Here is a 15,253-nt window from a genome sequence, read left to right on the forward strand (position 1 = left end):
AAAAAAATCAGGGATCAGATGAGTCCTCCACAGGACCACATGCTAACGTGAGATCCAGCCACTGAAGTCAAGGTTTGGAAACACTGAATGATGTGGAAACATCTTAATGATGGAATGTCAGGCAATTAATTTCAGGATTTAAAATTGTGTATTATGTATCTATAGTATGGTCTTTTGTTTGAAACAAAGGTCTTAGTTTTGCTGCTCCCCAACTAAGTGGCTTTCGTCAAATCCTGAGTCTCTCAAGAGACAAGTCCTTTAACTTTAAAAGTGAGAAGGGGATACTTGGACTCCTCCTTTCTAGCTCTCAATGTTCACTGTTGGATGATATAGCATATAATAAATAAGTAATAAATCACAAATGGATATATAATATCTGCATTAATAAGTAAAAGATAAAATTTTAGTTGTTAAAATTGTTTGGATTAAAGATTCTCTCTCTCTCTTTTTTTTTTTTTAAACTAGTATCCTCCTAAATAGGTGACATATTTTAAGTGTGACTGCTTAGATAGTGATAATTCATCAGAACTATCCAGCGTGGCTAGAAATAAGCACACGCTCTTATCCTCTGTAACTAATTTGATCTGGGCCTGCCCGCCTGGGTCAGGAACACACTTCACCTGTTGTCAGCCATCCCATGACTTGGCATTGGTGAGGCCTGGCCCCTTCTCAGTCAGCAAAGGGTAGTCAAAATCTAGATCCAAGAGATGTCATGCGAGAACCTGCAGGACAGGCTGACTGCTGTGTTGCACTCATGGCCCAGGAAGGTTACTTTTTGGAGTTCTCTTTGCATATTTCTACCACTTGTATGTATCATAGCTCAAGAAGTTCTTGCCTTCTTCTGTGAGGTCCAAATATTAATTGATCATATTTCTTTCACCACTGCCTGGAGCTTACCAATCCCTCCCACTGTGAATTTTAAAACCATGCCGGAGGCATGATGAAAGAATAAACCTTGAGCACAGTAAACCAGGCTGAGTTAGGGACTGTTGAACCTGCTGAGTGGCAAAGAAGTGAATCGGAATCGGCTCAGACCCCAGCAGTTAACCAATTGCAGACAGAGTGAGGTTTACACGCTGCCTTGTCATCCAAATTCATTCTGCCTTTGGGGGGAAAAAGGGAATACAGTTTCATGCCAAAAGCATTTAACTTCTGTGAATTGTATCCACCTCTCTGAGACTGGCAAACTGGACTACCAGAGAGGGCTTCAATTCTTCTAGGCAAACATAACGTAGGTGAAAATATGTTCATCGATGAAATCTGAGTTCGTGTTGTTAATAATAACAAATGAATCAAAACTCCTTTAGAAATGACAGTAACTTGAACCAAATCCAGTGATATCCAAATTAAACTATGTTATACGATATTTTAATCCCAGATGTGTATAGCATGCACTTGGTCACATGTGTTTTTTCCCAGTGATTTTTTTTTTCCATTCCCTGGATTTTCCATAGTCAGTGATATTATATAGTTTAAACCTAAAATGAAGTCATCAAAACAGAGTCTCTCCTTGCTTCTGCCTCTTTCTTAATTCTGCATATTGCAGCCTTACTGTTTTATTATTATAATGTAGCTGTTCCAACAAGGCATTAAAAAGATATAGATGGTCATCACGTTTCGTTATACCTCTGGACTTAGACACATCATCAGCCCCTCTGAAGGAGACCTTCCAGGATTCTTATAAATGGAGCATATTTTGTTGGGGCCACCACCTAACAGATCACGCCACAGAGTACACAGCAATGTTACCACTGAGCAGATAATGGCAGTGACCAGCCCTGTCTGACCAATAACCCGGTCAACTTTAGCCACTCTGTTTATGTTCATATTTTGTTAAGTCCTAAGGGGAGAGGGGGAAGGATTCAACAGTATTCACTCTGTATTATAGACCAAATGCCTTGGAGAAGAAGCAGGGAGGAGACTGGAGTTTCATTCTGCTCCTCTCATCCCAGCACCTACCTCTGGCAGGAAGGGGAGAAAAGAAGAAATGTCCCACAAATCCTAAAAGTAGCAGAGACCCTGCTTCTTGGCAGAAGGCAGTGAAGCCTCAGAGATCTTGGGGGCATGCAGCTGCTGTAGCCACGAGAGGCAGCCTCGTGTCACTTCACCTGAAGTCACCTGCAGTCAGAGACGATGGAAATTTCAGAGGCAACCAGGCAGACAGAGGGCTAACAGGGGACCCTCCGCTGCAGCACCACAAGAGAGCAGAGCCCCACAAAGACACAAGGCTACCTGCTTCTTCTGCCACAGCACTGGGAGACTTAGAAATAAGAAAAACTATCCTGAGAGTTAGTATTAATTGAATTCTTATTGTGATCAGGCATTGATCTAAGCTCTTCACATGGATTACCTCATTTACTAAGTAGGTTCTACTACTGCCCCTCCCATTACACACATGAGGAAGTTTGGGCCCCAACAGGCCAAGTCTTTTGCACAAGGTTGTGCAGATTGTTTTAAGTCAGTGGAGCCAGGATGTAAGCAAAGCTAAGCAACAAGCATCCAGACTCCAAACTTATAAAATAGCAATTAGAGAAAACACAGAGTTCTATTATCTTGCACACCCCAGTCTCTGGGCTAAAGATCTTAGCAGAAAGCCTTAACATGCAATTGAGTTCCTCTCCAACTTCTCTGTCTCTTTAGCAATAGAAGCAGGGTGAAAGGCTGAGGTCTTCTCTGACCACACTCCTCACCTGGCAGAGGCCCCAAACACTCCCCGAACATAGTTTGAAAACCACTGGTCCCAACCAATACCACTCCAAATTTTGTGCTTGAGAGACAAAAGCGGCCCCGCTAGAAAACCAAGAGCAGCCAGATAAACCAAAGGAAAGGGGGCAAAACAACCTCCCCCTGCAGCCCTAAGTCACAAAGGCACCTCACAGTCCAGTCCTTGACACTAACCATCTCCAGTTTGAGCAGTTGAGGGGCCAGGAGGAGGTGGAATTCAGGGCTGGAGCGGAGAGTCAGGAATGAGGCAAATCCAATAAACAGGCAGAGGTGGGAAGCAGAGCCAACAGGATGCCTGGGCCAGCGGTCTGTGGTGAGCGAGCAAGGCTGCTGTAAGAACAGAGGTGGGAACACGAGAGGGAGGCCAGCACAGGAACTGCTCCCAGGGCCAGCGTCCTCCAGCTTCAAGCCATCCACACATATCATGCGTGACAGGAATGGCAAAACCATATCAAGCACTTCAATACCAGGCCTTTTTTTTTTTTTTTTTTGTGGGGAGGGGGATGAGGGGAGGTATTGAAGGGACAGCATTGCCTTCCTTCTCACTGATCCAAATACTCTCTTCCTTCCATACAGTAACATACCATTCAGTGGCTGATACTGTCAGAATTAGCCGACAGAAACGCCAGCTTTGGGGAACAGCGTGGGTAACACTTGAGTGCCAGACTGCTTGGATTCTCATCCTGGTTCTACTACGACTAGCTCTGTAACCTCGGGCAAGTTACTCAACCTCTGGTGCCTCAGTTTCCTCTTCTCTGAGATGCAGATAACAAAAGTACCTATCTCAGAAACTTGCTATGAGGATGACAAGCTCATAGGTATGACGTACTTAGAATAGTACCCAAGCAAGGTTTGCGCTACCCACTGGCTGTTCTTGTTCCCTCATTGTGAGAGCCTGTGTTTTACTCCTGACCACTTTCTGGTTTCTCGTCCATGCCCTCTTAGTCTTGTATTGCTGCTGTGATAAGTTGCCACAGACTTGGTAGCTTCAACAACACAAATTTGTTATCTTACAATTTTGGAGGTCAGAAGTCTAAAATAGGGCTGCATTTCTTCTGGAGGCTCTAGGGAATAATCCATTTTCTCACCTTTTCCAGCTTCTAGGTGGCCTGCATTCCTTGGCTCATTACTCCTACCTCCTGCTAGGGACTCTGATCCTCTAGCCTCCCTTTTATAAGAACCTTCTTGACCAGACTGTGACCATCCAGATAACTTCCTCATCTCAAAATCTTTAATCACGTCTGCTGGGTCCCTTCTGTCACATAGAGTAACACACGCATAGATTCCAGGGATTAAGACTAGGATGCCTTTCGGAGGCTATTGGCATTATTCAGCCTACCATGTAGACCTCTCCAAAGTGTAAAACTGCAGACCAAACATAGGAAGGCCCAGAACAACAATATTAGCAGCTAACTTTGTGAGCACTCACTATGCACCTGGCACTATGCAAAGTGCCTTAAGTGAGTTATCTTGCTTAGGTCTCACAGCAGCCCTGTTAAGATTACTATCCTACAGAAAGGTTAATTGCTAGTCTAAGGTGGTACAGCTAGTAGGCAGCAAAGCCTATGTAAACCAGGTATGTCTGATTCTAGTGTCCCTGTATTTTCCAGATAAGGTGCCTTGTCTCTACACCTTAAGTCATTATTACTTGGGGAGGTGGAGGGAAGGATGGCACCATGATCATTAGGAGGAGCCTGGGAGGCTATGCCATAAAAGGCAAAATGCTCCCTAGATACAGAGAGATGGGGTCCTGCCGAGACCATACTAAAAAATCCAGACAGATAGTGAAGCACTCAGAACATTTTCTTATACTCAAAGGAGAAACCGTGGGGGTAATTAAGAACTTCTTTATATGTGATTATCTAGGTGGTTCAGGGTCTCACTCTTGAATTTGGCTCAGGTCATGATCTCAGGGTCCTGAGATCGAGCCCTCATATCCAGCTCCCTGCTGAGCTGCTTGTTCCTCTCCCTTTGCCCCTCACCCTGTTTATGCTCCCTCTTGTCTATCTCTCAAATTAATAAATAAAATATTAAAAAAAATTCTTCAAACATGGTCCAGAAGGGACTACCTATTCCTGCCACCACTTGGAGGGAAAGTAAAAAGTCCATTTCTGACCCCAGACCAGGTCTGCAGTTCTAAGTCAACCTCAAAAAGAAGAGAGGAACTTACTCTTCCCTGGAGAGACTTCCAACTGAGTCGGACGGATCCAGATCCTCTGAAACCATACCAGGAAGTCTCAGAACCCCTGCAGCCCACCAGTCAGTATACACCAAGACCAAACCATCCCCTGCCTTCTACTTCATAACTGTTATGAGTATATAAACCCCCATGTGCCACTGATTTCACCAGGGGCCCAGTAGCTTTATCAGTGCCACAATGAATGGCCTCTTTTTCTATAGGTTCTTACATACCGAATGGCTCGAAATAAACTGTGAGTTGCACAGGGTGGAAATGGGGGAGCTGAATGACAGCTAAGCATGCCCACTATGGTGGTGTAACCATCCATAGAATTTCACCCCCAACTGCTAAACAATTCAGCCAGAGGTCTACCTGAAACTTTCTAATGGGCTGAATTAAAGCTAACTGGCTTCACCAAGCCAAAAAAAGTGGCCATTCATTTGTTCTGTATGATGAGACCAGAGGCTGATGCAGGATAGCGCACTGGTCCAGGGAACAGACTCTGAGGCCAGCCTTTTCTGACTGACTCCTGGCTCTGGCACTTTCCTGCTATGACTCCACGTAAATTGCTTAACCTTTAGTTCCTCAGTTTTCCCATCTTCAAAATGGACATGATGATGAAGGCCCATACTCCTTTATCCAAAACAGAAGAATTTTTTGGCTTTTATAATTGAGACAGTGCCATGGGCCATATATTACATAACACCATTAGTAGGATCCACAGCAAACATGTCCATTCTCTCTGAAATAAAAACATATGAATAGTACTCACCAGGTGAGAAAAGTAAAGACTAATAATCTCATGTCAACTCAGACCAAATTTTGTAGCAAAATTTATGAAAACCAGTTTTCAGAGCTTGCTTTGATTTTGGAATTACAGGTAAGGGATAACAGGTCTCTGACACTTGCTGCCTCATGTTAGAATGAAATAAGTTAATAGATGTAGAGTACTTAGAACACTGCCTGGCTTGCAGTAAGCACAACCAACAATAACTGATGCTATTATTTGTATCTAAATAGATTTGCTAGAGAATTATAAACAGCAACATTTTAATTTATGACTGAATTAGGTATCTTGGCAATTAACAGACATGAACCCTTTAGAACAATATTCCAGAACAGGATTTCTGGAATGATGGAAGTGTTCTGCATCTTCATTGTCTTGTAGGGTTGCAACCAGTCACATGTAACCATTGAGCACTTGAAGTGTGGCTCAGTAATTTTATTTAATTCTAACTAATTAAAATTCAAACCCAATAACCATACACAGTTTGTGGCTACCATACTGAGAACACAGCTATAGAGGGCTAGGTTCTGATCTGGCCCATGAAAACCTGTTTAAACCATAACACAGATGAATTACGGCTTTAATAAAAATAAACCTGAATTCTGCACCCTGAGAGCAGAGAAGTCTGCATCATGCTGAAAAGAGTTTTTTCTTCCTTTCTAGGCCCTGTAGTTTTAACTCAGGGCAAAGTACATCTTTGATATCATCTTTTCTCTATTCCCTAATTCTCTAACTTCCTTTGTGGGAACCCCACGTATCTGGGCCACATGTTTCCCTAAGCCCCACCAATACCTCCCAACCCTTCTCTCAGAGTACCATGCTCCCCATCACCTGCCTTTCCTCTCCCCAACCAAATTCCCACTTGCTCAATGCCAAGATCTCGACCAAATGCCAGCAGGAAAGCAACTTGATTAAAAGAGCTGCTACTACTTTTTCTAGATTTTCCCCTACGTTTCCTTCTACATCCAGAAGCTCTAAATCATTGTATTCCCTGGGAACCTCCCCCTCCATTATGTTCCCCGGGAACCCCCCTCTGCTTAAATACCAGCAGAGGTAGGCACAAGCATACAGACAGAGTCTGGAATGAAGCAGCTGTTGTCCTTCATAGGCTCTTGCCCAGCCAGGTGTGTGGAAGGCAGGGACAGCCAATACACGCGCGTGCATGCACACACACACACACACACACACACACGTGCAAAGCTGCCTTGCTCTGTGCAAATATCTCCTCTTGTCCAAGCATGGGAAACATTCCCTGCCCTTTGCTTTAAAAAACAACAATTATTGTTCATTGATTTGGAAATGTATAAGTAGCAAGTTGCACATCAAATTTATTTTTTAAAGTATACAACAAAAGCCCAGAAGGGACTGTGACTAACAACAATTGCAAATAGAGGGTGGGGGGGAAAGTACCTTCACTGGAATCTAGCTTCACCACAACGCACTTGAGCACGGAATTTTTAATGACACAGGTCAACCTTGGAACACATCCAAGGAGCTTATGTTACTAGAAGGACTGGAAGAACGTCCCTCAGCTCACTCTCACCTCTCACTTGGTCCCAAAGCATGGACCAAAGATAATTATTATGCATGGCTTCTGCGTATAAAGAAAATTTCCTCTATGGGCCTGTAAATGGAGGACAACGTGAATGGTAAATATTATGTTTTTTCAATAAATACTTTCAATTCTATTATCTCCTCCAAAGTAAAAATTTCTGTTGAAGAACCAAAGTCTCATCCCACAATTATTTCAGAGGGCCTCATAGCTGCAAGCACTGGGCTAAGACAGCCACAGTTAATGACTTCAGTAGGGAAAATGAGTCGTGCACAGAAATAACTCTCAAAGAAGGAGAATGGAGAAAGATCGGGAAGGTAAAATGCTGCAGGAATCGCAGCAGGAGAAGGTTGATTCTTTGGGGCTGGGCTTATCAGGGAGGGCTTCAGAGACCCAACAAAATTCAGCTTGAAGGATGGTTAGGATTTAAAGTGGTGAAATGGGCAGGAAGGGCATTTGGGAAGAGGAAAGGGGAAAGGATGTTCTAGATGACAGCATCCTCAGGCGTTCTTTAGAAATTATCTGTGCAGACATGGCTGCAAACAGCATCCAGAGATAGTTCAACTCCCCATGTCCCGCAGTGACAAATGTACCAGCGTCCACTGGGTCACCTGCCTCCACCTCCCAAGGCAGGCTCTCAAAAATTCTCCCCGGTGGGTCCAGCATTCTTGGCCGCTGTGCCCATTCTGCGGTAGTGGCCCCACCCCATCCCAGCTCGGTTCCGACAAGAAACACAAGGAAAAGGACCTAATCTCGCAGGGATCTAAAGGACCCTCGGGCAAATTCTGCAAAATGCAACGACAATCATGAACAGTGTGCGAATAAAACTTTTTAATGAAGTGACTCCCCCATAACATCTCTTCCGGGAACTTAGCATTGAAAGTGACACTGGTAAATCTTTAAATGTAGACTCTTTCACACACGAACAACTAGTTGAGTCGGTTGAGGTCTCATGGCTTAAATACCAGGCACAGAAGTGGGTGGCGGGCCGGGGGGCGGGGGGAGAACCCCATACATTTTGCACTGTGCATTTAATATTAGCCACAACAGAGGACTTCTGGCTCTCGCTATTCGTTATCATAACGCCAGAGAACATTTAAAAGGACGCGGCCAGTCTTCTGGTCACTAAAGTGAGCCCTGGTCCAAGATGGTATTTTCTAGGACTTGATGGAGATGGACCTCTCCAGGAACACTCTCGCGGGCACCCTCCTTGAAATACAGTTGCTAGGTGCCGCCTCAAAAAGAGCTTCTGTTTTCCCTCTCTGACCGGCCGCTTCCACAAGTACACGGAAAACGCCGCGGAGACTGAGGCAAACGCGTGCGGGAGCGAGGCACGCGCTCGCGGAGCCCCGGAGCCAGAGCGGCGGCCGGCCTGCGCGCCCTCCCAGCGCGGCCTCGGTTTCCCCCGGGTGGGGGCGGGGCCCCGCGCCAGGTACGGACGGAGGCGGCCGCCCTCGCGGATCCGCGAGAGGCTCACAGAAAGCGCCCACCTCTGCCCTGCGCCCACCTCAGGAACCCAGCCACACAGTCGTCTCCTCACCTCTCCTCTTCGGGCCAGTAGCGCCGGAGTCCCCAAGTGCAGCGTCCCTCTGGGGACGCGCCTGTCGCTAGCGGCGTCGGGTGTCCCCGCTACCGTGTGTCAGCGGAAGAGCGGGTGCCAGCAGCGCGCCGCAGCCAGGCAAGTGCCCGGGAGGCAGAGCCCGGGGCGCGCCGCCCGCTCGCCCGCCGGGGCCCCCCCGACCAGCGCCCGCCGGGGTCCCCCACCCCCGCCCGCCGCGCTAGCGAGTGCGCCCCCGCGGGCGCCGCTCCCTTGCTCAGCGCCCCTGGACTCTGCGAGCTGCCGGGACCGGACGGCGGCGCGGGCGGCAGCGGGGCCCCCGCCCTGGGCCGGCCTTTCCCAGAACTCGCCCGCCCCGGGTGAGAGGCCGCGAGCGCCGCCGCGGGCCCCCGGGCGGCCGGGGGAGCGGCCTGAGGCGGGCCCGCCCCCGACTCAGGCCGCGCGGAGCAGGCGGGGGCGAGGGGCGGACCTGGCCGCCACCCCCGCCCGGGCGGCCAGCCGCGCGACCCCCGCTCGGCCTCGGGCTCCGCTGGGCGGCCGCGCTCCGGGCCCAGGCGGGAGCAGGCGACAGCGCCGCCGGGCCACTCGTCTCCGGGGAGGCGGGAACTCTGGGCACCTCAGGCGGCGGGAACTTTTGCCCACACCTTCTCCCCGGGGACCGACCGGCCCTGCTTGACAGCTGTGGAAACTGAGGCTCGTGGAGGATCGGTCACTTGACCAAGGTTACTCTGGTGAATGGCAGCACCAAGTCTTGAACCCATTCGGTCAGTCATTAATGTAACAAATTTTACTGAGCGCCATGCAGTGCCTGGCGCTGTGCCAAACTCTGGAACTATTCCTTTTGCTGCTCATAGTGGCCATTCAGGTCTGTGGACTCCCAATCCAGTGCTCTCTCACTGATGAAGCAAACTTGGGGATGTTTGACCACCTCCAGAAACGAAAGGGTCTGCACAGAACCTTCCCTAGGGGCGCTGGGTGGTTTGTATACCCCGCTGACAGTCAGGAGAGCCAGGGACCCGGAGAAAAGCCAAGTTATCATTCCTTCCCCTTTCCCCTAAACCTGTTCGTCTTTACCTATTTTGACAAACGGTCTTTCCACAGGCACATTCAATCAGACCAATCCCTGTGGCCCATAACCCCTCTCATCTGTTCTCTTCTTGGACCCAATCATCCCTCACACCACAGCCATATTATTTTCCTTCTACAGCTTAAATCTGGGCAGAAACCTTCATAGGCTCCCTACTGCCTTCCCAACTAACTCCCCATCCTGCCTCATCTGGTTAATATGGACCACCCAGCATAATGTCTCTCCCACTCCACCTCTGTACCTGTTTAGGCTGAGCCTCTACCTGGAACATCACCATCTCTGCCCACACACTTTCCTCCTGCTCAAGTTTGACCCTTTCTTTCAGGTCACTTTTAAAAGTGACCTCCCCTTCTTTGAGCCTCCAGGGCACAGGAGAGGTTGAAGCAAGAATGCACAGGAGGATACCAAAGAATTTCTGCCTATAAGAAAAATCTGCCAGCCTGGTCCTGAACTGTTTTGCTATTTTTTTTTTTTTTTACTACTAGGATTTTAATGAAAATCAACATTACTGCCTCCCTTGAGAGCTGGTTTTGGAAAGGACGCTGCAGAGGATGCTGAGGAAATTCTCTGTTCATTAAGAGCTTGAGATCTCAGCACTAGAGCAATAGGGAGTGGTCATTTACTGCAATCCTTGAGTCCATGATGAACAGGTGAATGGAGGAGCCAGGAAAAAGGAACCATCGCTGACAGTAAACAAGGTACACTGTTTATTTAATATGCTGTTTTCCATTATGGTTTTAGAAATCATTTAATGAATCTAGTAATGTCAGACATCACTGTCACCTGGAGACCCCAAACACTTGAGTTTTGTTGTTGTTGTTGTTGTTTAGATTAGGCACATGGGAATTAGATTGCTACAAACTGGTGGACACACAAGCAGTTAATATTGAATCCTCCAAATGAGTCATTGCACTGTTAGTAACCAAGACAAATCAAAGTCTATTGGATGGGGGAAGTTACCTGAGTGTGATAATCAACATCACCTCATGCCTGGAAAAGAGCACGTTCCCCAAATCTTTGCAAAGAGAGCTGGTCCAAATCAATGTCCTTTGCTCGCCCCCTCGCTCCCTCTCTAAATGAGACTGGAGGGAGCCCTGTCCCTGAGGCTGCCTCACCGCATTGGAATGTCTGAGCTAACAGTGCTTCCAGAGGGTTCATTGCTCCTCTGAACAGCACTGCCCAGACTTTCTGGAGATTTTAATTCACTTCCCAACCTCGCCAACAGTTGCACACAAGGTGCCTTTTTTACACCCTGCTCTCTGTTCAGTGAAACATGCAGACCATCTCAGGGGAACAATGGCTCCATTCAAGACTTTTTCAAAAGTGCAGCATATAACCTCCATGCTGTGTATTGCTGCCAGCCATTATCTGGAGGAAGAAAGGCTGTCAGATAAAGTGGGGGGATTGGGGGAGCACTGGATAATTTCCATGAAAAAGTCAGCTTCAATAAATTAAGTTATGCATCTTTGTGTATGAGATGATTCTGCATAGTCAAAAGCAACAACAAAAAAAAGCTCCAAGAAATAATGCTGTGGAAACTTTCTTTAAATATAGAGCATCTGTGTTTGAAATTTCAGAAGAAAGCACATATCTTTTTTGAACTTGTTACATAATGGTCTCCGTTCGATGAAAATTGATATAAAGAAGTTATAAATATTGGGACTAGGGAATTTAAGTTGTAAAGCCATTGGTAGAAATGGAATCATCCCCTTATTTTTTTCCTTTCCCATCCTATACTTTTTCAGGTTGGGGGAAGCAGTCTTTGATTTCATGGCTGTTGCTGCCAATGAGTGTGGCCCTTTGCCACACTCAATAAGATAGCCATCAGTTAACTCATTTATGAACAAGCTTTGAGGTCTGTACAGGCATCACTGACAAATGAATTGATCTTTGCTTAAGAGTGGCTAATGGCCAGGCAGAGTTACTTGCCAACACACATCTTGGTAGCTTTGAAAACCAAGAGTGGAAAGAATAAACCAGCCCTTAGTTTAAGAATCACCATCTTCGGGGCACCTGGGTGGCTCAGTGGGTTAAGCCTCTGCCTTCGGCTCAGGTCATGATCCCAGGGTCCTGGGATCGAGCCCTGCATCGGGCTCTCTGCTCAGCGGGGAGCCTGCTTCCTCCTCTCTCTCTCTCTCTCTCTCTCTGCCTGCCCCTCTGCCTACTTGTGATCTCAATCTGTCAAATGAATGGATAAAATCTTTAAAAAAAAAAAAAAAAAAAAAAAAGAATCACCATCTTCTCCCCTTTGAAGTCACGGCATCAGATTGTACTGGGTTTACCAGCTGTCTGCAAATAGGCTCGCGAGTTCAGATAATGGGGAGAGAGCCAAAAACAAGCTTTTGAGAGTTATCTCGTATGGGTGGGTGATGTATTAAGGCAGTTTGAGGTTGGTGGAAAACAAGCCATTTGTTAAAGTAGTAGGTAGCTCTACTTTTCTGAGGTTCTTAGGATTGATGGTGGAGGTGATCTGGTATGAACAGTGGGCCAAGCAGGGAGAGACATTTCTAAATGTTGTGTCTCAGCATAACCAGTATTAGGGGCACAGACTCTGGTGTGGGACCACTTGAGTTGAAATCCCCAGTCTACCCCCTTGGTGTGAGCCCTCAGGCAAGTTACTACCCGTCTGTGCCTCATTTTCCTCTTCTGTAAACTATACCTACTCCTCAAGGCTGTTGTGAGGATTGAAACAAATTAATCTATGTGAAGTACTTAGAACATAGAAGGAGGGGTTCCAGCTGATGGTCCCAGCTAGGGTCCTAGCTGACAATCAGCATTAATCCCAGGCATGTGAGTGAGTGTGCCTTCAGGGGGATTTGGGGGCCTAGTCTTCAAGCAAGCTATCCTAGCTCTCGTAGAGCAGACAAAAGCTGTCCTTGCCAATTACTGCGCAAATTGTAGGTTTGTGAGCAAAATAAATGTTTTTTGGCCTTTTAAGCCACAATTGTTGGAATAATTTGCTATGTAGCTTTAGCTATATAAATTGCAATTGGAAAGTAGGTGTGGATGTTGGGAGGTAGAGTTTTTAGAAGTTTATGAAAGTTTTCTACTGCTTGCTTATATATTCTCAATGAAATGGCAAACAATGTCCTCAGGTGAGAGTAAAACTATGGTAGGAGGTGCAAAAAGTTTGAGAGAGAAGGTATGAAATACTCATTTAGGAAAGTGGGAGAGCAAATGTAATAATGAAATATAATGCCAGGCATTAAATGCTCAATTGTAGTCATAAAGTGTAAAGTGAGCTCAATCATTGTGATAGTACATTTTTCTTCAGAGGTTTAGCCACATGCATACATGGGAAAAAAAATATATATCTCCTGAAAAAGAAGAGGCAAAATTATGACTACCTACAAAAAAAAATGTGATTATTTTTCTAGATAAATACAAGACAAAAACTACAAAATACTTGGAATTAATGAGAACTCACTAGAGTCACTGGATATAAGTCAAATACTCAAAAATCAACAGCTTTTCTATATAACATTAATATCTACTTAGAGATATATTGGGGTGATCTCATTCATAAAAGCAATAAAAACATTAAAGTATGGAAATTAGGGATAATCACGATAATATACATACACATATATGCCTGTGTCTAAACATTTTGGAGAAGTTAGATTTGAATAAATAAAGAGAAATATACTATTCATTCATGGGAAGACATAAAGATTTGAAAAGTTCAATTTCTACCAAGTTAATATTTAACATTATCTCTCTAGAATTTTTTTTTAAACTTGCCAGAAAATGTTGATATCTAAGGTGATCATCACATTGGATTTCATTATAATAGTCTCCCTTCTTTTACTTTTGTTTAAAATTTTCCATATTGAGAAGTTTTAAAAACTTGACTGAAAATTTCAACAGATTGTTAAAAAAAAAAATACATGATTAGCTAAAAGAATGTTGTAAAAGAAAGCTATTAGGAGGGGAGCAAAGGTGACATTTCAGCATCAGTAGTGATTGTCCACAGGCAGAGGTCATGTGGTAGCAGGGAGTGTCCTGTGGAGAAACACCAGCAGTTGGTCCTTAGCTGACTGTTTCTGTCATATGAGCATGGCTGTGTCTTTCCTTTCTTGGTTCCTGCCATTTTCTGAGCTTGATTCTCCAGGTTTCTCAGCGATTCTGGTATAATATGTTCCTCTTACACGGAAGTTATCAAGAATTGGTTTTTATTGTTTGCAACCAAGAAATCTGACTTGAACAGTTTAGAGAAGAAAAAAACATACTTCTAAATAATTCATACACTAAAGAAAAAATCACAAGAGAAATTCTAAATATTTAGAACTGAGTGACAATTTTTGAAAAATAAGAAACTATATACCCAACCTTTTTGGTTATACCTAAAGCAATACTGAAGGGGAATTTATAACTTTCAAACGCATTTTTTCAAGGGTGCTTGGGTGGCTCAGTCAGCTGAACATCTGACTCTTGATTTCAGCTAGGGTCATTATCTCAGGGTCATGGGATCAAGCCCCATGTTAGGCTCCACACTCAACAGGGAGTCTACTTGAGGGTTCTCTTTCTCTTTCCCTCTGCCCCTCTCCCCACTTGTGTGTGCACTTTCTAAAGTAAATCTTTTTAAAAGTATTTAGTAAAAAAGAAGAAAGGTGTATATTAAATTGTGCAAGCATTCAACACGAGAAACTAGTCAGAAAACAACAGACTAAAGCCTAAAAGAGAAATAATACATTATTTAAATAGAAAACCAGAAGAAGTTGGATTTTTAGAAACTCTGATAAGCTAGGTAAGCTTTTAGCGAGAATAATTAAGATAAAGGAAAAAAACACATAAATATATAGTGTGAGAATAGTTGTAATGTTTATATTTATTGAAAGGTGATGTAGTTTCAGATGAAGTATTTGACATGACTCATTTATTCCTCAAAATAAGCCCATGAAACAAACGGTATTATAATTCCTATTTACATAATAGGAAACTGAGGCACAGAGAAGTTAAGTGATTTGCTGAAGTTTCATGGCCAGTTGTAAAAAGACCATAAGCAGTCTGGCTCCGAAGAAGTTGGACTTAACTAAAATTATAGAAGAGAGTAAGAGATCATATGACAACACTATGAAAAATTCTATGCCATTAATTTTAAAAAGAAATTAAACAGCCAAATTTTTTTTTAAAAAGATTGATTATTTATTTATTTGACAGAGAATGGGGGGGTACAAACAGGGGGAGCAGCAGGCAGAGGGAGAAGGAGAAGCAGGCTTCCTCCTCAGCAGAAAGCCAGACATGGGCTTGATCCCAGGATCTTGGGATCATGACCTGAGCAGAAGGCAAATGCTTAACCAACTGAACCATCCAGGTGCCCTGAACTATGATGATTTCTTTTTTTTTTTTTTTTAATTTTTTATTTT

General features: G+C 44.8%; 1 protein-coding gene across 5 annotated transcripts in view; it reads right to left on the reverse strand.

The window, feature by feature from the left end:
* The window catches only part of PLCE1 (phospholipase C epsilon 1), a 325,242-nt gene extending 315,878 nt beyond the window's left edge, over positions 1-9,364 (reverse strand). For 4 of the 5 annotated variants that reach the window (XM_004749638.3, XM_004749637.3, XM_013054725.2 and 1 more), the window contains exon 1: positions 8,783-9,363. The gene's annotated coding sequence lies outside the window, so the exon portion shown is untranslated. Of the gene's footprint in view, positions 1-8,782 lie in introns of all 5 variants that reach the window. The other variant, XM_045068712.1, reaches the window with a different exon arrangement.
* Positions 9,365-15,253: the final 5,889 nt, after the last annotated feature.

The sequence above is a fragment of the Mustela putorius genome, unplaced genomic scaffold (assembly GCF_011764305.1).
Source record: "Mustela putorius furo isolate JIRA1106 unplaced genomic scaffold, ASM1176430v1.1 tig00003909_pilon_pilon_pilon, whole genome shotgun sequence".
NCBI lineage: Eukaryota > Metazoa > Chordata > Mammalia > Carnivora > Mustelidae > Mustela > Mustela putorius.